Genomic DNA, 19,523 nt, shown 5'->3' with positions numbered 1-19,523 from the left:
GACTTTACTCTCAAAAACCCCAGCAATCTTAAAGCAGGATAAATTAATAGTACTGTGTTAACATGACTAGCTGACAAAGCCAACTTCAGCCAAATAGATTCCTGCTCTGTCTCAGCAAGAAACTGTTCTTTCCATGTAAGAGCATTATCATGAGTACAGTTTGAGAGGCAGTCTTTTCATCATGTACATCAACTCTAAGCCTAAATTCTTATTCTCAGTCTTTCTGTGCCCTGCTTATCCTGAAAACATAAGCAAGTGATTAAAGTGTAATTCTAGTCAAATTAACAGATGTGCTTGCTACATAGCACTTATTACAGAACAGAGGTAGAAAAAATTATATTAAGCATCACATAAGTTTCCTTTTTCTCCCCCTTCATTTCTTCTCTTACATTTTTATAACCACTCTCCACAGAACCTATTCATATAGACATTGAATTTAGAAATAAAAAAATCCTCTGGTCTGTTTCAATTTTTGTCTAAGGTTAGCTCTCATGATTTGATTGCATTAAGGAGAATGACAGAAACTCCAGAGGTGTACCCTGTATATGATTCCAGGATACCAGATTGGGTTCTGCAAAGAAAACACAAAAACAAATTTAATAAATTGGTTAATTAAATGCCACTGCCTAGCCAGATGAATGAGGATCTAGTTCGTCACTTAGTTTCAAATCTTACTGCCTGCCTACCTCCCAGGCCTTTTGTTGGGTCAAGAACCGGGAAACTTTAAATGACTTTAAGCTCTTAAATACAAGAGGCAAAGAGTTGCTGCCAAGCATTACGTTAAATCTGTACTTAGGGAAAAAGTTAAAGTGGCTTCTGTAAGATGCTCCTAAGGAAATGTCCATAATTGCTGCCTGATGCCTTCTTCTCCTTTGCTCTCTTTCCCTGCTCACCCCAATGCCCTGCAGCACTCATGCAGAGTAACACTGTTTAGTGAGATCACTGCAGTAGCCCCAGATTAATCTCACTTTCTAATCCTCTTGCAATAACAGGCCAGCCTACAAGTGGATGTCAGTGAGGAGAAGGACTGCAAGTGCCCCAGGGGGGAAACAGCACGTCAATAGGGGAGCCCAAACGATTTCCATAATTTAAAAGATCTCGGTGTTATCACTGGTGTTTCTCTCTCTCCTTTTCCCTCTTGAATATTTCCTTTTGTACAGCTGTGCCACTCGGCAGATGGGTGATTACATTCTGCTAATCACTTAGAGACCACGCACCATCTCCTGGGTCTTTCCTCAAATACCCGCTAACTCCCTTGCCCAGAGCACAATCTGCTGTCAACCATAACACACTTAATCTATCATCTTCTCCCCTCAAACCTTCCTCCTACCCCTCTCCCCAATTATTCAGATCTTCCTGTGGCAGGGATATCCAGATTGACTCAGATATTCATCAGGCCTCCTGTATTTTCTTTCCTCCACTACAGCAGTCATTTCCTGTCACACAGAGATTCATTTGGCTGCTTCAGGCAGGCAGCCGCAGTGGCACCCATGGTCATCAGTATGTGGACCTGGACTCAGTGAACACTAATGAGCATTCATACTTCTCAACCTCATCCCAAGTTGCTAAAAATCAATCACCTTTAAGCATTAGGCAGTCACCTTTCTATTGTTCAAGAAATTGTCATGACAGAGACTGGACTTGTAAAACTTTAATACATAATTTGTACAATTGTTGCCTTTGTCAATGCTATTAAGGTAAAGGAAATGAAACAAGATTCATTTCAAATCAACTGACATTTAGTGGTTAGAATTTAAATCAACAGACATTACTGAAAATCAACTATATAAAAGGTATTCTATGTATATGTGACTCATCATATTCACTCTCAAGGAAATTATAACTTTACAGAAACAATCTCTCTCTCACACCTCTGTCTCTCCTCTCCCCCTCTCTCCCTGACCCAAACACATACTCATACCTACTGCACCAACAGCCTATGGTCAAATACATGAAGGACAAAAACAAACAAAAGCCCAGTAAGGCCCCAGGAGTGTCATTAATCCTAAGTAAAGGAAAGATAAGTGTGAACCTTTACTAGAGAAGGTAACATTTCAGATGGCTTATAAAAATGGGTCTGGGATTCCCTACTAAATAAATGGTGCTGGGATAACTGGCTAGCCATATGCAGAAGATCAAAACTGGACCCTTCCTAACACCATATTCAAAAATTAACTCAAGATGAATTAAAGATTTAAACGTAAAACCTAAAACTATAAAAAATCTGGGGACAACCTAGGCAATACTATTCAGGACATAGGCACGGGCAAAGATTTCATGATGAAGACACCAAAAGCAATTGCAACAAAAGCAAAAATTGACAAATGGGATCCAATTAAACTGAAGAACATCTGCACAGCAAAAGAAACTATTAACAGAGTAAATGGACAGCCTACTGAATGGGAGAAAATTTTTGCAAACTATGCATCTAACAAAGGTCTACTATCCAGCATCTATAAGAAACTTAAACTTACAAGAGAAAAACAACCTCATTAAAAATGGGCAAAGGACATGAACAGCTTCCTTCCTTCCTTCCTCTCCTTCCTTCCTTCCCTCCTTTCTCTTTCTCTCTTTCTCTCTTTCCTTTGTTGCCCTGGCTGGGCAGTGCACAATTGTGCGGTGGCACAATCTCAGCTCACTGCACCTCTTCCTCCTGGGTTCACATGATCCTCCCACCTCAGCCTCCCAAGTAGCTATAACCACAGACGCACACCACCACACCTGTCTAACTTTTTTGATTTTTGGAGAGACAAGGTGTTACCATGTTGCCCAGGCTGGTCTCAAACTCCTAGCTATTGGCCCACCTTGACTTCCCAAAGTGCTGGAATTATAGGCACAAGCCACCGCAGTCAGCCAATGAACAGACACTTTTCAAAAGAAGGTATACATGTGGCCAACAAGCATATGAAAAAAAGCTCAACATCACTGATCATTAGAGAAATGCAAATCAAAAACAAAACGAGACACCATCTGACACCAGTCAGAATGGCTATTATTAAAACGTCAAAAAAAATAACAGATGCTGGTGAGGTTGTGGAGAAAAAGGAATGCTTATACACTGTTGGTGGGAGTGTAAATTAGTTCAGCCATTGAGGAAGTCAGTGTGGTGATTCCTCAAAGACCTAATGACAGAAATACTATTTGACCCAGCAATCCTATACCCAAAAGAATATAATTCATTCTATTATAAAGACACATGCACATGTTCACTGCAGCACTATTCACAATAGCAAAGACATGGAATCAACCTAAATGCCCATCAATGGTAGACTGGATAAAGAAAATGAGGTACATATACACCATGGAATACTATGCAGCCATAGAAAAGAATAAGATCATGTCCTTTGCAGGGACATGGATGGAGCTGGAGGTCATTATCCTTAACAAATTAACACATGAACAGAAAATCAAATACTGCATGTTCTCACTTATAAGTAGGAGCTAAATGATGAGGACACATGGACACGCTGAGGCGAACAATACACACTGGGGCCTTTCAGAGGGTAGAGGGTAGGGGGAGGGATAGTATCAGGAAAAATAACTAATGGATACTAGGCTTAATACATGGGTGATGAAATAATCTGTACAACAAACCCCAATGACACAAATTTTCCTATATAACAGACCTGCACTTGTACCCCTGAACTTAAAATAAAAGTTAAAAATAAACAAAACAATTTTTTTTTTTTAAAGAGAAAAAGCGTCTCATTTAAATAAGCAGAGATGGAAGGGAGATGAAGGAATTCTAGGCTGGGGAAACTGCATGGATAAAGATACCTCAACACCAAGAAGCTGGGAGAATCAGCAAATAATTGAGTGTTGAAGGGAACAGGAAGCTTGATGGGGCCAAGAAACAGATTAAGCTACAAGGTAAGTTGCTGCCATATTATAAGAGGGATGAGAATGCCATGTTATGGAGTTTGGAATAAATCTTTCAGGGAGCAAGAATTCTAAAAAGATTGTCAAAAAAGAATAATTCAATTACAGTTGTATCCTAGAATGGTACAGGAAAGTCAATACATGCACTTTTATTTACCAAGAAAATGAAATAAGAAATCAGCATTATGAGAGGATCAACATCCACTTTTCCAAGCAAAGACTTTATTAACACAAAGTGTAACCTTAAAAACCTCTTTCTAGTCCAGAAAGAAAAGATAGAGAAAGAGAATGAATACAAGTTTGACTTTTGGATCAAAATGATTAAAAGAGTTCTGCGCTCTGTCCTACCTACTCCATTAAATATAAAAAGAATTCTCCATTTTTAGTTCTCCACTAACCCTACTCACAATCTTGGCATTATAGATTTGAAGTGGAAAAATTTTAAGGATGATTTCATGCAATGTTTCTACTTTTTTTCTTGTTCTAAAATTATTTTTAAATTAATTAAAGAGTAATATATAAATATTAGTTAAAACGTTGCAAAAATAGGCAAGATTGAAGATAAAAGATCCCTCTTTAGCCCCACATTCCCCACAGTCAATAAGCGATAAGAAGCTATTTATATGTTGTGACCTCAATATGTAAAGTAGGAAGAAAATCAGCCCTGAGGGAAGGGTCATCCTGAAAGATTCTGAAGTCTGAATTAGTTATCTGTATTAATTCAGCAATATAGAAGTATTTGCTAATTTAGCATTTACCAGGTGTTAATAAGTATTCTACAAAAAAGTTGTTAATAAAAATAAGTTAGGGCTGGGCATGGTGGCTCATGCCTGTAATCCCAGCACTTCAGGAGATGAAGGTGAAGGATCAATTAAGCCCAGGAGTTCAAGACCAGCCTGGAAAACATAATAAAACCCCATCTCCACACACACACACAAAAATACAAAAACTTAGCCAGGCGTGGTGGCATGCACCTGTAGTCCCAGATACCAGGGAGGCTGAGGTGGGAGGATCATCTGATCCCAAGAGGTCAAGGCTGCAGTGAACTGTGATCTCACCACTGTATTCCAGCCTGGGTGACAAAGTGAGACCCTATCTCAAAAAACAAATGAACAAAAAATTAACTGGGAGAGGCCTGGGCAATTTCTGAGTAAAGATGGCCAACTGAATACACAGACCTAATTTTTCTCCTTCCAGAAACCCTACTAACACTACTGAAAAAAGTTTTTTGTTAAATATAACCACTCAAGAATAGGAAAAAAAACAGTATTTTGGAAGCCAGAAATTAGATGAATAAATGATAAATGACTTAACCAACTCACAAAAACTAAATCTTAAGACAGCAGTACAGAGAACAAAGAACCAACCTGATTTTTACTTCAGAATCCTTAAAGTATTTTGAAACTGATGGAACCAGGTACCTCTGGAAGTAGAGGTGGAGGGGTGTGTAGGGAAGAATTACCTTTATCTAAAGAAAAGTCGGGCCTTTGCCCCAGCTCCCAGGAAGTAACCTCTAAACCCTTGGAATTTCCCAAGTGTTAGGAATATCTGAGTTAATTATGATGGGCCCCTTAGACTATACCTGATAAGTGCATGCTAATAAGGTGACTCAGAATGAGGGCTGGCCAGACAGAAGGACCAACCATGTGGTCAAAGGGTTGAGGCTTTGGGCAACCATGTGGGTGGTGATTCAATCAATCATGCCTATGTAATGAAGCCCCAACAAAAACTATGGACATTGAAGCTTAGACAAGCTTCCCAAATTGGCGGTATTCCATGTGCATTGTCACACATCAACAACAGAAGGGTAATACATCCCTGAGGACCTGGAAGATTTGTCCTAGCCCCCGATTCTTCCCTACATGTTTCTTCCTGTGGCTGGCTCTTATTTGTATCCTTCTGCTACAATAAAACTGTAATGATAAGTAATAGCACTTTCCTGAGTTCTATGAGTTGTTCTAGTGTATTATCAAACCTGAGAGAGTCTGTGTGAACTCTCAAATTTATAGCCAATTGGTCTGAAGTGAGGATGGCCCTGGGGACCCCCAAATTTGCAACTGGCATCAGAAATCTTGGGCAGAACTGTTAGTCTTGGAGGTCTGTGCCCTTAACCTCAAGCTTGGCCTAACTCCAGATAAAGAGAAAATCATATGTTAAGAAGAGTAATCTTGATTTTTAAAAATGTTTAAAAATCAGTTAGAACTAGGTCTCTCCTTACTCTGTGTTGCTGGGCAGTTGCTTCCACCCCCAGTTCAGACAGAAGACTGGAGGTTTATTACCTAGAAAGAATGAATCACAGGGTCTCTGGACTGGCAGATGCCATGCATAGTTGAGGAGTGTTCTGAAAATAGGAGGATTCAATTAATGCAGACATTCTGAATGTTGAGATCCCCAGCCCTCTTCCCTGACTTGGCTCCTCATACACTGGGAGCAATTCCTTAACCCTCCAGTCAAGAGACTAGAGGTTCCCTCTCTAGGAGATCTGATCAGTCCAAGAAGACAAGATACTGAAACTGGCACATCCAGATTACCCTACAATGACATTCAGTCAACAGGCCCACCTACACATTCAGAGCATCCAATCAGCTTTCTAGTCTTTTACTCCTAAATATGAGCAGGTAGTCAAGGATTAGCAGAGATTTAGGGAAAGCTCCAATTTGTATAACAGAGTCACAGCAAGCAACAAAAATCTCAACCTGGAGGAAACACACTATCCATGGAAAATATGATTTGGGTAAAAAAGAAAGATTATCAGAGATAAGATATTATATCCATAAAATAAGAAAAAGATGCCATATTTCAAAAGAAATATTTGTAGAACAAAAAAAGGACTCTGGGAAAATAAAACTATGTATAATAGCAAAAATGAAAATCACAATGTAATAGCTAAAAATAAAGTTGGGCAAATATCACAGAATGTAAAGTAAAAAGGTAAATAGATATAAATTAGGAGAGAAAAGGTAAGATAATTAGTGACCACTGCAGGAGGTCCAACATCTAGAGGAAAGGAGTTCTTGAAGGCAAGAGGAAAGAGAAAGGAGGAATCGTCAATGAAATCTTTCAAGAAAATGAAGGACATGAGTTGCCAAATTTAAAAGACCTGCCTAGTGCACTAAAAATAGACACACACCAAAGTCACATTATTTGAAACCTCAGAATATGCAGGGAAGTAAGCTTGGGGTGGAAGTAGAGGCATATACAAAGGATGATAAATCAGATTGATTTGGATTTCTCAACAGCAACATTAAAAGCCAGAAGACAATTTGTTTTACATAAGAAAGAAAAATAATCCTAACCTAGAATTTTATACCAAGAATAACATAGACTAATAACCAATGAGAGGGTAGAATAAGGTATTTTCAGACACACAAACACACACACACACACACAAAAATCAATCTCATGCACACTTTTCTTAAAAGATACCAGAGGCTATGCTCTACCAAAACAAAGGAGTAAAGCAAGAAAGAAGTAGTCACAGGATGAAGCAACAGGAGGCCCACCTCCCCAGGGTGAAGAGGAAGGGAAATCCCAAAATGGCGGCTGTATACTAGGCAAGAAGGGCTTCCAGTCCAGACTACAACAGGTCAGAAGGCTCCTGTCAAGAATGCTTCAAACAGATGATGTTGAGAGAAAATCTGATGTAAATGAACATACCCAGAAGAGATTTACCCAACGAGTAGAGAATTGGGGGTTGAACTGCAGATAAACACATAGAAAACTAAGCAAACAATAATAATTATAAATTCCAGAACAAAACAAAATGTTGTTGAAAAATAGAACAAAAATCATATTCCTCTCTGTGGTATAGCTACCAACTGCACTTAAATAGTCTTAATAATATAAACACTAAATGCTGCAATAACCCAAAATCATGACATAATTTTATGGAAGGAAAGGAGGGATAGGAATTGGGTGCATGTGTAAGTGCATACCTATGAGAAAGTGAGAGAAAGAGAGAGACAGGGTAGGGGAATGAACTACATAAATTCTCATCTTTTACAGTGAGAGGTAAATAGATAAAGCTAAGGAAAAAAAATACTCAGGGAGTAGCCATACCATCCTATTGTTTCAAGATAGAGGTAGTTACCAAAAGAATCAGCTAAAAGATGAAAAGTGGTTGCCTCTGGAGAATGGGAAATGGAAAGGAAGAGAAGCTGGAGACTGTTGTGTATGTTAAGAAACCCCAGAATTATTTGATTCAACTATTTGTATGCAAACATAAGGCTTAAAAAATACCTAGATTAAAAAATGAAAGAACTTCTTTATTACAGGACAGGGTTTTAACACTCTCAGGTACATTGAGCATTTCCAAATGGAGGATAGGGAGATAGAGTGCATTAGTTCCAAAATCTACTTTACTATGAAAATTATTATTTTTTGTTTTTTTGTTTTTTTGTTTTTTTGTAGAGAATGTCATAAGACTGGGTGGGGTACAACTTGGTTGATATTAAATTTAAACTGCTAAAAGTTGAAAATTGTGTCTATCCACTCCTAAAACATTGTATTTTTTTTAAATACAAAATGCTCACTGTGACTCAAATCAATAATGAGGTTGCATTTGCTTCATTCAATCCCTTTAAGAAAGAACTGCTTCCTGTGAAATAAGCCTGATCGCAGGACGAAAACCACAGGTGATTAAGTGATCAAATTGAAAGTAAGGTTATTTCAGTATCTGCCCCATGAGTAGATATATTGTGGAGTGAATAACTTTTATTTTTTAAGACAATTGAATCAGGCTGAGATATCAAATAATACATTAAGCCACATCTGTCATCTAATATTACATTTGTTTTTGCTGTTCATACTGCAACATGAGAACACATCAAATAACTACTCACACTGCTGTTCTTTCATAAACAGAAGACATTTTATGGGTGATGAACTTCCATAAAGAGCACGATTTTCAAAAGCATTATTCCTATTCACTATTATTTCCTACTCACTATAGACTCCCAGACATGTAAAAAGAGTTTGCCTTAGAAGACTCTGATGTCAGATTTTAAAATACTAACAAGAGATAGCAAGGGCTGTCAATATCCAGAGATTTGATGTGATCAGAGATCCTCCCTCTGAATATTCTTTATTACAGAAAGAATAATAAAGGTCTTCTACTATGTCGGCTTTTCAAAGAAACAATTTCAGCAAGGTAGAACCTATTATTTCAAATATTTTACAATGGTTTTGCTTAAAATGCATCAATTTCATTACAGTCAAGCATTTCAGCCTAATTAGCCATCTAAATTGAAGGTGAATGTTTGATAAAGTATGAATTGTTTCAAGATGAATTGGTATTTTGAAAAATAATCCCTAGAACAAGTAATTTAAGTTACATATCATGGATAAATAATTTAAGTTACACAAAATGCATATTTTCTAGTGGAAACTAGATAGTACAAGCTTATAAATATTTTTGTTCTGTTTAAGCTGGTAGATAATAAAAGCATGGGACACGAACCAGCTCAATACAAATCCACCTTCATTCAATTTGTCTCTTTTTAAATAATTATTTATTATCTTGCTCAATGAAATAAATAGCAACAATGAGAACTGCTGAGTAAGAGCTAATGACTTAAATGCCTCTAAAAAGAATCCAGTAGGTCCTTCATCAACCCTAGAAAATTAGTTATAGATTAAATATTACCATATACTTTGCCAACGCTTCCATTCAGCAAAGACAGAAACAAGATTTTTTTTAAATTTAGGGGTGTCTCTAAGTCACGGGAATACAAGGGACAGAATGCTGAACATTATAATAGGTCAACCCATATTCTCTCCCCTCTGCCATGAGAGTGCTAAGGCCTAAGTTAAAGCAAAGACCCATCGGCAATTTGCTTTTATTACTTACCACTAACCAAAGTCTAGCTGTGATGTGTTAGGAAGGAAGCAGCAGTTTCTAAGCAGGGTCATGATTTCTGAGCCTTTCACTTTTTGCCCTCCTTTGCCCTCTTGGATAAAACTTTAACATCCCAGCACTTGAGCAGCTGGCTGCCATCCAAGAGTGATTCAGATGTTTGGAAGGTAATTGTACCCTATGCTTTTTAATTTTTCATTCTTTCTCTTTGTTAGCAATAGTTTCTCATAATTGACATGACACTCAGAAACAATTGGTCCTTTTCAATAGGCTCTAGAAATCATCTATTTATAATTTTCCAGTTAATGCTTCACAATCATCACATGACATTGCTACTGTTGGTCCTACTTAGTCATTTGCAGCCAAACGCAAATGAATCTCAGACAAATTCTGCTTGTCATAACTCTATTCATTGTGCTCTTTGGCCTAATCTTATCATTGTTAATAGTTCCGTATGATTCAGACACTGATTTGGATACTCAAGGTCCTTTGACTGAGTTTCCTAAACAAGAAATGATACTTCATATGCCTGAAAATGAATAATCTAGAATATTTCATTAACATTCAGCTGACCAGTTTTAAATAAGAGCATTTGGGATTGCATTCAATTAAACTGGAGTCTATAAGGTAAGAGTTTTATTTATTCATTTAATTTTTTAAAATACAAAAAAAGCTTGAAGAATATGATTTTTCTCTGTGTCAAATGTGCAAAATAACATAAAAATTTAAAAGAAAAACTTAGATTTATAAGAAGGCAGAGGAGTATATTGGCCTGACAGTTTTTACACTACAGTTAAGCAGAATAAAAGGTATTTATTGAGCATCTCACTTTGTTTAGCACTCCCTTGCTGAGCTCTGGCTAACAAGCGAGTCAACATTTTTTGTCCCTCCACCCTCCAGAAATTTCAAGTCCAGAAAAGAAAGAACTGGCAGCTTCCTTGTGTATTTACTTCTCAACTGAATTTTACAGAGAAATACGTGGAGAAAAACTGATCTTGAACCCAAAGAAGTCTCTGTACTTTTAAACTGAGTTTCTCAGTCTACATATTTTTTTTAAAAAAGTATCTGCCTATCGCTTCATAGGGATCACATAACAAGGTTTATATTTAACCTTGTTAAAATATGACAAGATTAATATATATGTAAATATAACAAGGCTTATAACAGGATCTCTGTGTTCAGGCAAGGTTACTACAAAATTTAGAATATTTCTCTTTATGAGGACAGAACTTTTAAAAATAGCATCTTGGATTCAGACTGTGAAGCAGTCACTTGAACTAAATAATACTGTTTTTTATTATTCAAAAAGTAATCAAGGTAATCCCAGCACTTTGGGAGGTGAGGTAGGCAGATCATTTGAAAACAGGAGCTCGAGACCAGCCTAGCAAACACAGTCAAACTCCACCTCTACTAAAAATACAAAAAATTATCTGGTTGCAGTGGCACATGCCTGTAATCCCAGTTACTCGAGATGCTGAGGCATGAGAGTCAGTTGAACCCAGGAGGCGGAAGTTGCAGTGAGCTGAGATCACACCACAGTCCAGAACACCAGCCTGGGTGACGGCAAGACTCTGTCTTAAAACAAAACAAAAAGAAGTAATCAAGAAAAAATACACTTTGTGAGACTGAGGCGGGCGGATCACTTGAGGTCAGGAGTTGGAGTCCAGCCTGGCCAACATGGTGAAACCCCATCTCTACTAAAAATACAAAAATTAGCCAGGCATGGTGGTGGGCACCTGTAATCCCAGCAACTCGAGAGGCTGAGGCAGGAGAATTGCTTGAACCCGGGAGGCAGAAGTTGAAGTGAGCCGAGATTGCATCACTGCACTCCAGCCTGGGTGACAGAAAGAGATTCCATCTCAAAAAAAGGAAAAAGAATAAAAAGACAAATTGGACTTCATGAAAGTTTTAAAATTTTGTGCATCAAAAGACCATATCAACAAAATAAAAAGACAGCCTGTAGAATGCGAAAGAATATTTGCATATATCTGATAAGAGATGAATATCAAGAATATATCAAAAACTCCCAACACTCAATAACAACAAAAGACCCAATTCAAAAATGGGCAAATAAACATTTCTTCAAAGAAGATGTACAAATGCCCAATAAGCACATAAAAAGATGTTCAACATCACTTATTAGGGAAGAATGAAAATCAAAACTACAAGGTATTGCCTCATACTGACTGGTATGGGTACTATCAAAAACATACAAACAAACAGAAAATAATTAGTGTTGATAAGAATGTAGAGAAATTGGAACCTTTGTGCATTGTTGGTGGGAATATAAAATGGTACAGCTACTGTAGAAAACAGTATGGCAGTTCCTCAAACAATTAAAAATACAATTACCATATGGGCTAGCAATTCTCCTTTGGGTATATACCCAAATTGATTGACAACAGGGTCTTAAAGAGATATTTGTACCCCCATGTTCATAAGCAGCATTATTCACAATAGCTAAAAAATGAAAGCAACCCAAATATCCATCAACAGATGAATGGCAAAACAGATAAGCAAAATCTAGTATATACATACGACAGAATATTATTCAGCCTTAAAAAGGAAGGAAAATCTGATATAGTCTATAACATGGATGAACCTTGAGGACATTAGGCTAAATTAAATAAGATGGTCACAAAAAGATAAATACTATATGATTCCACTGATATGAGGTACTTAGAGTAGTCAAAATCATAGAGACAGACAGTAAAATTGTGGTTTCCAGGGGCTAAGGGAAGAATGAAATGGGGAGTTATTGTTTAATGGTATAGACTTTCAGTTTTATAAGATGAAACAAGCTATGAAGATAAATGGTGATGGCTGCACGATACGATGAATGTAGTTAATACCTTTGAACTGTACACTTCAACATGGCTAAGGTAATAAATTTTATGTTATATGCATTTTACCACAATTTTTTTAAAGTAGGAAAGAAAAGCACTGAGAAATAGAAAAGAAATGTTGTTAGCAATGTAAGTATGGATAGATAAAAATATCTGTAGATCTAAAACATATAAACTAAGTTAACATAAAGTCTCAAGTTAATACATGAATTAATTTTAATTAAAAAACAATTCCGGATACAACCTAAAAATAAAAGTAATGAAAGTCTTAAGATAACAAAGATAATTCCCAAATACTGATTGAGTATCTGCTCAGTTAAGGCACTGGTGTAGGCACACATATACAAACCTTAAGAGACACGTGTGACTGCTTACAATAGCATTGTAGGATGACATCATCCATTGGCTTAAAGAGAGACTTATGTACCAGTGTAATGCAATATCTCCCAAAGAATTTGTAAATCGTGCTGATTTAGCCCACTTTTCTTGTCTTCTACTTCTTTTCCATCAGTATTGCCAGTTATGTCTCTGTCCATGAAATATTTAAGGAGAAAAATAGCCAAAATCTCATTCTTAGGTTATAATCAGATCCATTAGCTCTATGCAAAACTAATTGGTGGGTTAAAAATACATAATGTAATTACTTGTGCTTAAAGCGAAACAGGCATCCAAATTTAGTTACTGGAACAAAGGCAAGCTAAATTCAGTGAGTGCATTAGCCTGGTGAGTTATTCAAGGTCATTCACCGGCCAGGGCAAAACTAAATAGAGGGCTGAATTGCCCAAAAGTTTAGGTTTGATCATTCTCTTTTAAACTTGGCTATAAAGTGAAAGGCCTTCAAATTTTTCCTCAGTGCTTTGTGTCATCTTAATAAACACTGCCTACATAAGGACAAAAAATGTTAATTATATACACATATATTCAAAATGAAAATATCCACTCGAGTAGAGCTACTTCAAGTCAGCGGTTTCCCATTCAAATGCAAACAAAAAGACCAATTCATCCAGCTGTAAAATTTCATAAGGTGAGCTCCGATGACCAGCGGGAACAGTATATCCTAACACAATTCCGACATAAATATAAATAATATTCAGAGCATCATTTCCTGAAACATGGTTCATGTAATACCGGTTCTGCAAAGTACTTCAAGAAAATGTTTGGAGGTTGATACTTCTGGGAAATCCTGCCTACACACCCCTTATGAGATATATGCAGCTCACATTAGTTCCAATAAGTCTTCAGAAACTTGTCATTTTTCTGTAATTCAGTCTTTTCCAAACATATATTTCTTTATTAACAGAACCAGCACTCCTTGGTATACACTTTGGGGAACACTGCTCTAAAGAACTTCAAGTATTCATTGTACTCAAATCCAGTGTGATTCTAGACCTTATGAAATCAAAAGCAAGAGGCCTTTCTTATACTGTCTCTGAAACCTTTGACCTCAGCAGTCCCCACTTCACGGCCAGGCTTACTCAACCTCAAGCTACCAGTATGTAAAGGAGAAAATACTGAAGGTTGTGCTGGTTTCTCATTTTACTTACCATCTAATTTCAACTCAATCTCCCATTTTGTTTTTAATAAGCTTATGTCTCTTTCAACATTCTCTAAGTTTCAGGCTGGGATTCTATTTCTGGCATTCTAGATTCTGGCTAGCCAAATTCCTGACTACCTTCTGACACTGGACTCTTTTGTACTCAGTGTATAGCTTTTACCTTTGATCCTGTACAGAAGCCTGACAATTTAAGTCTGTCTCTGCTTTGGGCTCATCCTCCCTCCTGCCTGTGATAAAATTAATAAAGGCAAACTTCAAACTGTGACAAGGAGGATATGCTCCATAGAGACAGAGACATCCAATGATGTTTCTTGCAGCTTGGATTCATCCATCAATCACTGAAGAAATGCTCAAAGAGCTCCTTCTGTCCTCAAGACATTATGCTAAGAGCTATGGAGAATTTAGCAGAAATCGCAATGGCAGGGCACTTCGTTGTGAGTTATGTTTTGGGGAGGAACTGGCCCAGGAAGCAAGGGAGAAATCTGTGATTCAGTAACTGTGAGGTTCCTCCTTCTATGGCTGTATATTACAAGGATTTAAGAATGGTTTTTGGCAAGGCACAGCGGCTCATGCCTATAACCCCAGTGCTTTGGAAGACCAAGGAAGGAGATCATTTGAGCCCAGGAGTTTGAGAGCAGTCTGGGCAACAGAGTGAGACCCGTTGATACAAACAATTTTAAAAAATAGCCAGGTGTGGTGGCACATGCTTGTGGTCCCAGCTACTCAGGAGGCTGAGATGGGAGGATCATTTGGACCTTGAGAGGTCAAGGCTGCAGTGAATCATGATCCCACCACTGCACTCCAGCCTGGGCAACAAAGCAAGACCCTGTCTAAAAAAAAAAAAAAAAAAAAAAAAAAAATTTCAATAAATACTTTCTTTTTGTCCCTAAGACCATCCCTGACCTTTCTGATGCTATTCTTACATAACATCTTTTGGTGATAAAGATAACATACTGTTAAAAAGAAAGGCATTTTTAAAACAGTATCTCTACTCTTAAGGACCTCTGGATAGCCTCTAGAGTAGAAATCTAGGAGACACTGTATATAAAATGGCACATGGTGAGATTATCTTGTTTACAGTGAAAATCCCCAATTTCAAGATTGAGAAAAAAGTGCAATGTCTATACCTACTCTCAGCCCACCATACCATCTTTTTTCTTTAACCAAAGGCATTTGTATTTGTTAAGAAATATAGGTCTAGACCAAGGCATGTTGCTGATAACATCATCCATGGTGTGTGTTATTGATCTACTATGCATATGGGCACATTGCATACGCTGATTTGTTTTAGGGGAATCATTTCCTGGAGACTTGAAGAGTGTAACTATTAGAAGCTCCTTTGAAGTACACAGCAATGAAATTTTAGCTTCACTTCCTAAGAACTCAACAGAGCCCCAACGAAAGTGAATAGTAAATTTCTTTTGGCTATGGCATCTGATAAAATAGAGTCCCTTCATAGAATGCATAATGCCTGTATTATTTTTGTATACATAGCCTTGCCAAAAGATGCTCTTCAAAGTCAATGCTACAAAAGAGGAGAGTAGTAAGTATTGTGTCAATATTATGTACCAAAATTATGACGTATGTCCAATTATCATGGAAACATGTCATGTAATTTATTTCCAAAAGATACAAAAAAGATTATAACTCCTTAAAAGCAAGGATTGTGTGACACAATTTTGCATCCTACATGGTGTCTCACTCAGACTCTTCTGCATAGCAGGCATGTGATATACTTGTAATATGTAAATGAGTCAAGGAGTGAGACACTGAACGCATGAATGACTCACTTAGTGAAGAAATAAAAATTCAATAAAGTCTTTATATAAATAAGCTGGTAGACAATTGTATGCTATCTACTAAATAAGAGGGTGTGAAATAAAGAGAAAAGAAAATCCAGAAAAGCTGAAAGTAACTACTGGAAAATGTTTTTTTGTTTGCTTGTTTTAAGTAATAAAGGAAACTTTTGAGGTAGCATTCAATCTGGACCCTGTCTCACAAAAACCAAGATCCTGACAAATCCATTCTACTTACCAATGTGTTTTTTTAAAGCCATTTCCTGGTATTAGCTTGTAAATGAAGCAGCTAGCATTACAGAAAACATATTAGAGAAGAAAAACTAATTTTATACTTCTGGTAAAGACAGAAGATCAAATGTTCTCATTAGCCTCTACTCCCTTCCAAAACCCATAAAAATATCACTAAAGAATTAAAAAAAAAAAAAGAGTAAGAGAGATGGTAACAACAAGAGGATTTGGGAAACCAGAAAATAAATGGGCAAGAAGTAATTGATTTAGCAGATGTAAGAAAGCTAAATCCTAAACTGGCAGTGGGGAAACTGAGAGTCAATCAAATTTATAAGTAGAGCCCCCAAATGCCCAAAAACTGACGACATCTTGTTCCCCTGGAAGAAGGGCGAAAGTGGGCCTAAACCTAAGATAATCACCTGGAAGCCAGTTTAAGAACCAGCTAAAACCCGATTCCCTCTCTTGGGAGTCTGCCTCTCTATGCAGAGAATAAAATAGAGGGTCTCCAGATTAAAGGATACCAATGTTGAAGGCAGGGACACCTTACTCTAAACTAGGAAATTAGGTCAACATATGCTTATTAAATGTTTAAATTCTGTCTTCTTCCTCCATGCAATTCCCAGAGTGCAATCAGCTGGTGGGAATCTCATCAAATCTAAAGGAAATATCTAAAGATATTGATGGAGAAGGATGTTCCATCAATAAACAGCCCATATCAACCTATATAGCAGGATTTCTCAATCTTGGCACTTTTGACATTTGGGACCAGAAAATTCTTTGTTGTGGAGAGCTGTCCTGTGCATTGTAGAATGTCTAGTAGCAGTACCTGTGGCCTCTACCCACTAGATGCCACGACCTCTCCAGTCATGACAAACAGAAATGTCTCTAAATATTGCCAAATGTCCTATAAGGAGCAAAATCACTCCTGGTTGAAAATCACTGCTTTATAGTGAGGCTCATAGCTGACAACTCCCTCTCATATACTCAGAGTTTCAAATCAGCTTCTTAGATATTAATGGATACTAGTTGAAGTTATGCATGGTTGAGCGCAGATGCACTTACAATTTATGCTTGAATTAACCATTTAAAAAGCATAGTGTGATTTAGTTGTTTTCAACTAAGATTATTTTATGAAATCTAAATTTTTAAACAATCTTTCCAACAAACATCATCTAGAGTATCCCAAAATAATTAAAAAGTAAAAAACAAAAACAAAAAACCTATTAATATGGTCTACCTATGGGCAATAAATCGGGATTTACTTTACCCCATAAATATCTAAATAGTTTGCTCTTTCTCACTCAAGGAATATTTGTTATCTTAATAATAATCTTTAAAAAAAGTCTCATTATACATGTCAATGAAAAGAATCAAACCCTATAAAATATTTGAAGAGATTTATTTTGAACCAAATGTGAGTGACCATGGCCTGTGACACAGCCCTCAGGAGGACCTGAGAACATGTGCCTGAGGTGGTTACAGCACAGCCTGGTTTTATACATTTTGGGGAGACATGAGACATCAATCAAATACATTTAAGATGTACATTGGTTTGGAAAGGCAGGACAACTCAAAGTGGGGAGCTTCCAGGATATAGGTAAATTTAAATTTTTTCTGATTGACAATGGGTTAAGTTTATCTAAAGACCTGGGATCAACAGAAAGGAAATGTTTGGGTTAAGATAAAGGGATATGGAGACCAAGTTTTATTGTGCAGAGGAAACCTTCAGATAGCAGACTTCAGAGAGAATAGGTTATAAAATATTTCTTATTGGACTTAAAAGGGTGCCTGACTCTTAGTTGATTATCTCCTGGATCTGGAAAGAAAAAAAAGGAGGAGGGGAAGGGGATTCTCTACAGAATGTAGATTTTTCCCAGAAGAGGTGACTTTGCATGGCAGTTTCAAGATATGACAAGGAAATATATTTGGGGTGAAAATATTTTGATTTCCTTATTTGTTATGTGATGTTATGCCAGAGTCAAGTTGGAAAGCAGGCCACGTTACACAGGGTTAAATAAAACCCCTCTGATGAGACTTTATGGTTTGCAGGGCATGACTCCCTAGGTTCCTTAGGTAGGATTTGGGCAAAATAAGAAAAAAAAGGTCAGAGTTGAGTCCTCATACATAATCAAGAGAAGTAAGTAAAACCAAGTGGACTCTCCTGGAATGCCTCTGAGGTTCTGGTCTTTAAGAGATGAGCATCTGACATTAGTTGGAACATGTAGAATTTTATTACCTTTCACATTGTTTACAAGTTTTATTGTCAGTTTCAAATTAGAAGAGGAAGAAAACCTTTGTTATTAGGCCATATCACTATGTGAAATACATTTTGAATGTAAGGAAAAACTTTTTAATGAGAACTACACAATTTCAGATAGAAACAAACCTCAGAAGCCATCTATCAACCTCCTGCCCAAGGAGGGAATCACCACTTCAAGATTCCTGGAACATGTTCAAGGATAAGGGGCTACTGTTTTTTGAAGAAGATGGTTCAGTTGTGAATCACCTAGAAAGGTGCCCAAGTCTGCTTTTATAACTTTTATACACTAGTCTACCCTTTAAAGGGGAAAAAAGTGTTTTTCTCTCTAATTCATCCATTTCAGTTCAAGAATTCTGGGCTCCTTTGTCATCTGTGTAGTTCTGTAGTCCCTAAGATATGTCTAAGCCTGTATCTAACTCCCTTCAAACACATCCTAGTCATCTAGGTAGCTGGCATTTTCAAAGTGAAGGGCATCTTGTATGAATTAGTTCATATGCTAATCTTTTTTGTTTTGTTTTGTTTTTTGAGACGGAGTCTTGCTCTGTGGCCCAGGCTGGAGTGCAATGGTGCAATCTTGGCTCACTGCAACCTCCGCCTGCCAGGTTCAAGTGATTCTCCTGCCTCAGCCTCCTGAGTGGCTGGGATTACAAGCGTATGCCACCACGCCTGGTTAATTTTTGTATTTTTAGTAGAGACTGGGTTTCGCCATGTTGGCCAGGCTGGTATCAAACTCCTGACCTCAGCTGATCCACCTGCATCGGCCTCCCAAAGTGCTGGGATTACAGGCTATATGGGGTAAGCCACCACGCCCGGCCTATATAAACTAATCTTATTGGGTTATATCAACTAATCATCCCACACATGAAGACTTCCACCAGCATTTTTGCTTACCATGGATAAGAAAGCCCCACCCTTCACCAATATCCCTCCACCAAACCATGCTCTACATTCCTACTCCAAGACCATTAGAGTGAAGGCACAAAGATCATCTACCTTCCCTACATATACCTACCTGGAGATATTTCTAGACTAGAGCAAAGAATAGTAACTCTGGTTATAATAACAGACTAAGGTCAGGTCACACTCAATTTACTTGTATTCT

General features: G+C 37.4%; 1 protein-coding gene and 1 long non-coding RNA gene across 9 annotated transcripts in view; one reads left to right on the top strand and one right to left on the bottom strand.

The window, feature by feature from the left end:
* AKAP6 (A-kinase anchoring protein 6) overlaps positions 1-19,523 on the bottom strand; it is a 626,632-nt gene that overhangs the window by 404,002 nt on the left and 203,107 nt on the right. The window contains exon 1 of one of the 8 annotated variants that reach the window (XM_054449567.2): positions 9,728-9,825. The exons of the other annotated variants lie outside the window; for them this stretch is intronic. The gene's annotated coding sequence lies outside the window, so the exon portion shown is untranslated. Of the gene's footprint in view, positions 1-9,727; positions 9,826-19,523 lie in introns of those variants that run through there. 8 annotated transcript variants of the gene reach the window in all.
* Positions 10,324-19,523, top strand: part of LOC129013115 (uncharacterized) — a 44,473-nt gene continuing 35,273 nt past the window's right edge. The window contains exon 1 of the long non-coding RNA XR_008493773.2: positions 10,324-10,360. This is a non-coding gene — a long non-coding RNA (uncharacterized LOC129013115). The remainder of the gene's footprint in view (positions 10,361-19,523) is intronic.

The sequence above is a fragment of the Pongo pygmaeus genome, chromosome 15 (genome assembly GCF_028885625.2).
Source record: "Pongo pygmaeus isolate AG05252 chromosome 15, NHGRI_mPonPyg2-v2.0_pri, whole genome shotgun sequence".
Lineage (NCBI taxonomy): Eukaryota > Metazoa > Chordata > Mammalia > Primates > Hominidae > Pongo > Pongo pygmaeus.
The sequence above is the reverse complement of the archived record's forward strand: the minus strand, read 5'-3'. Positions and strand labels throughout refer to the sequence as shown.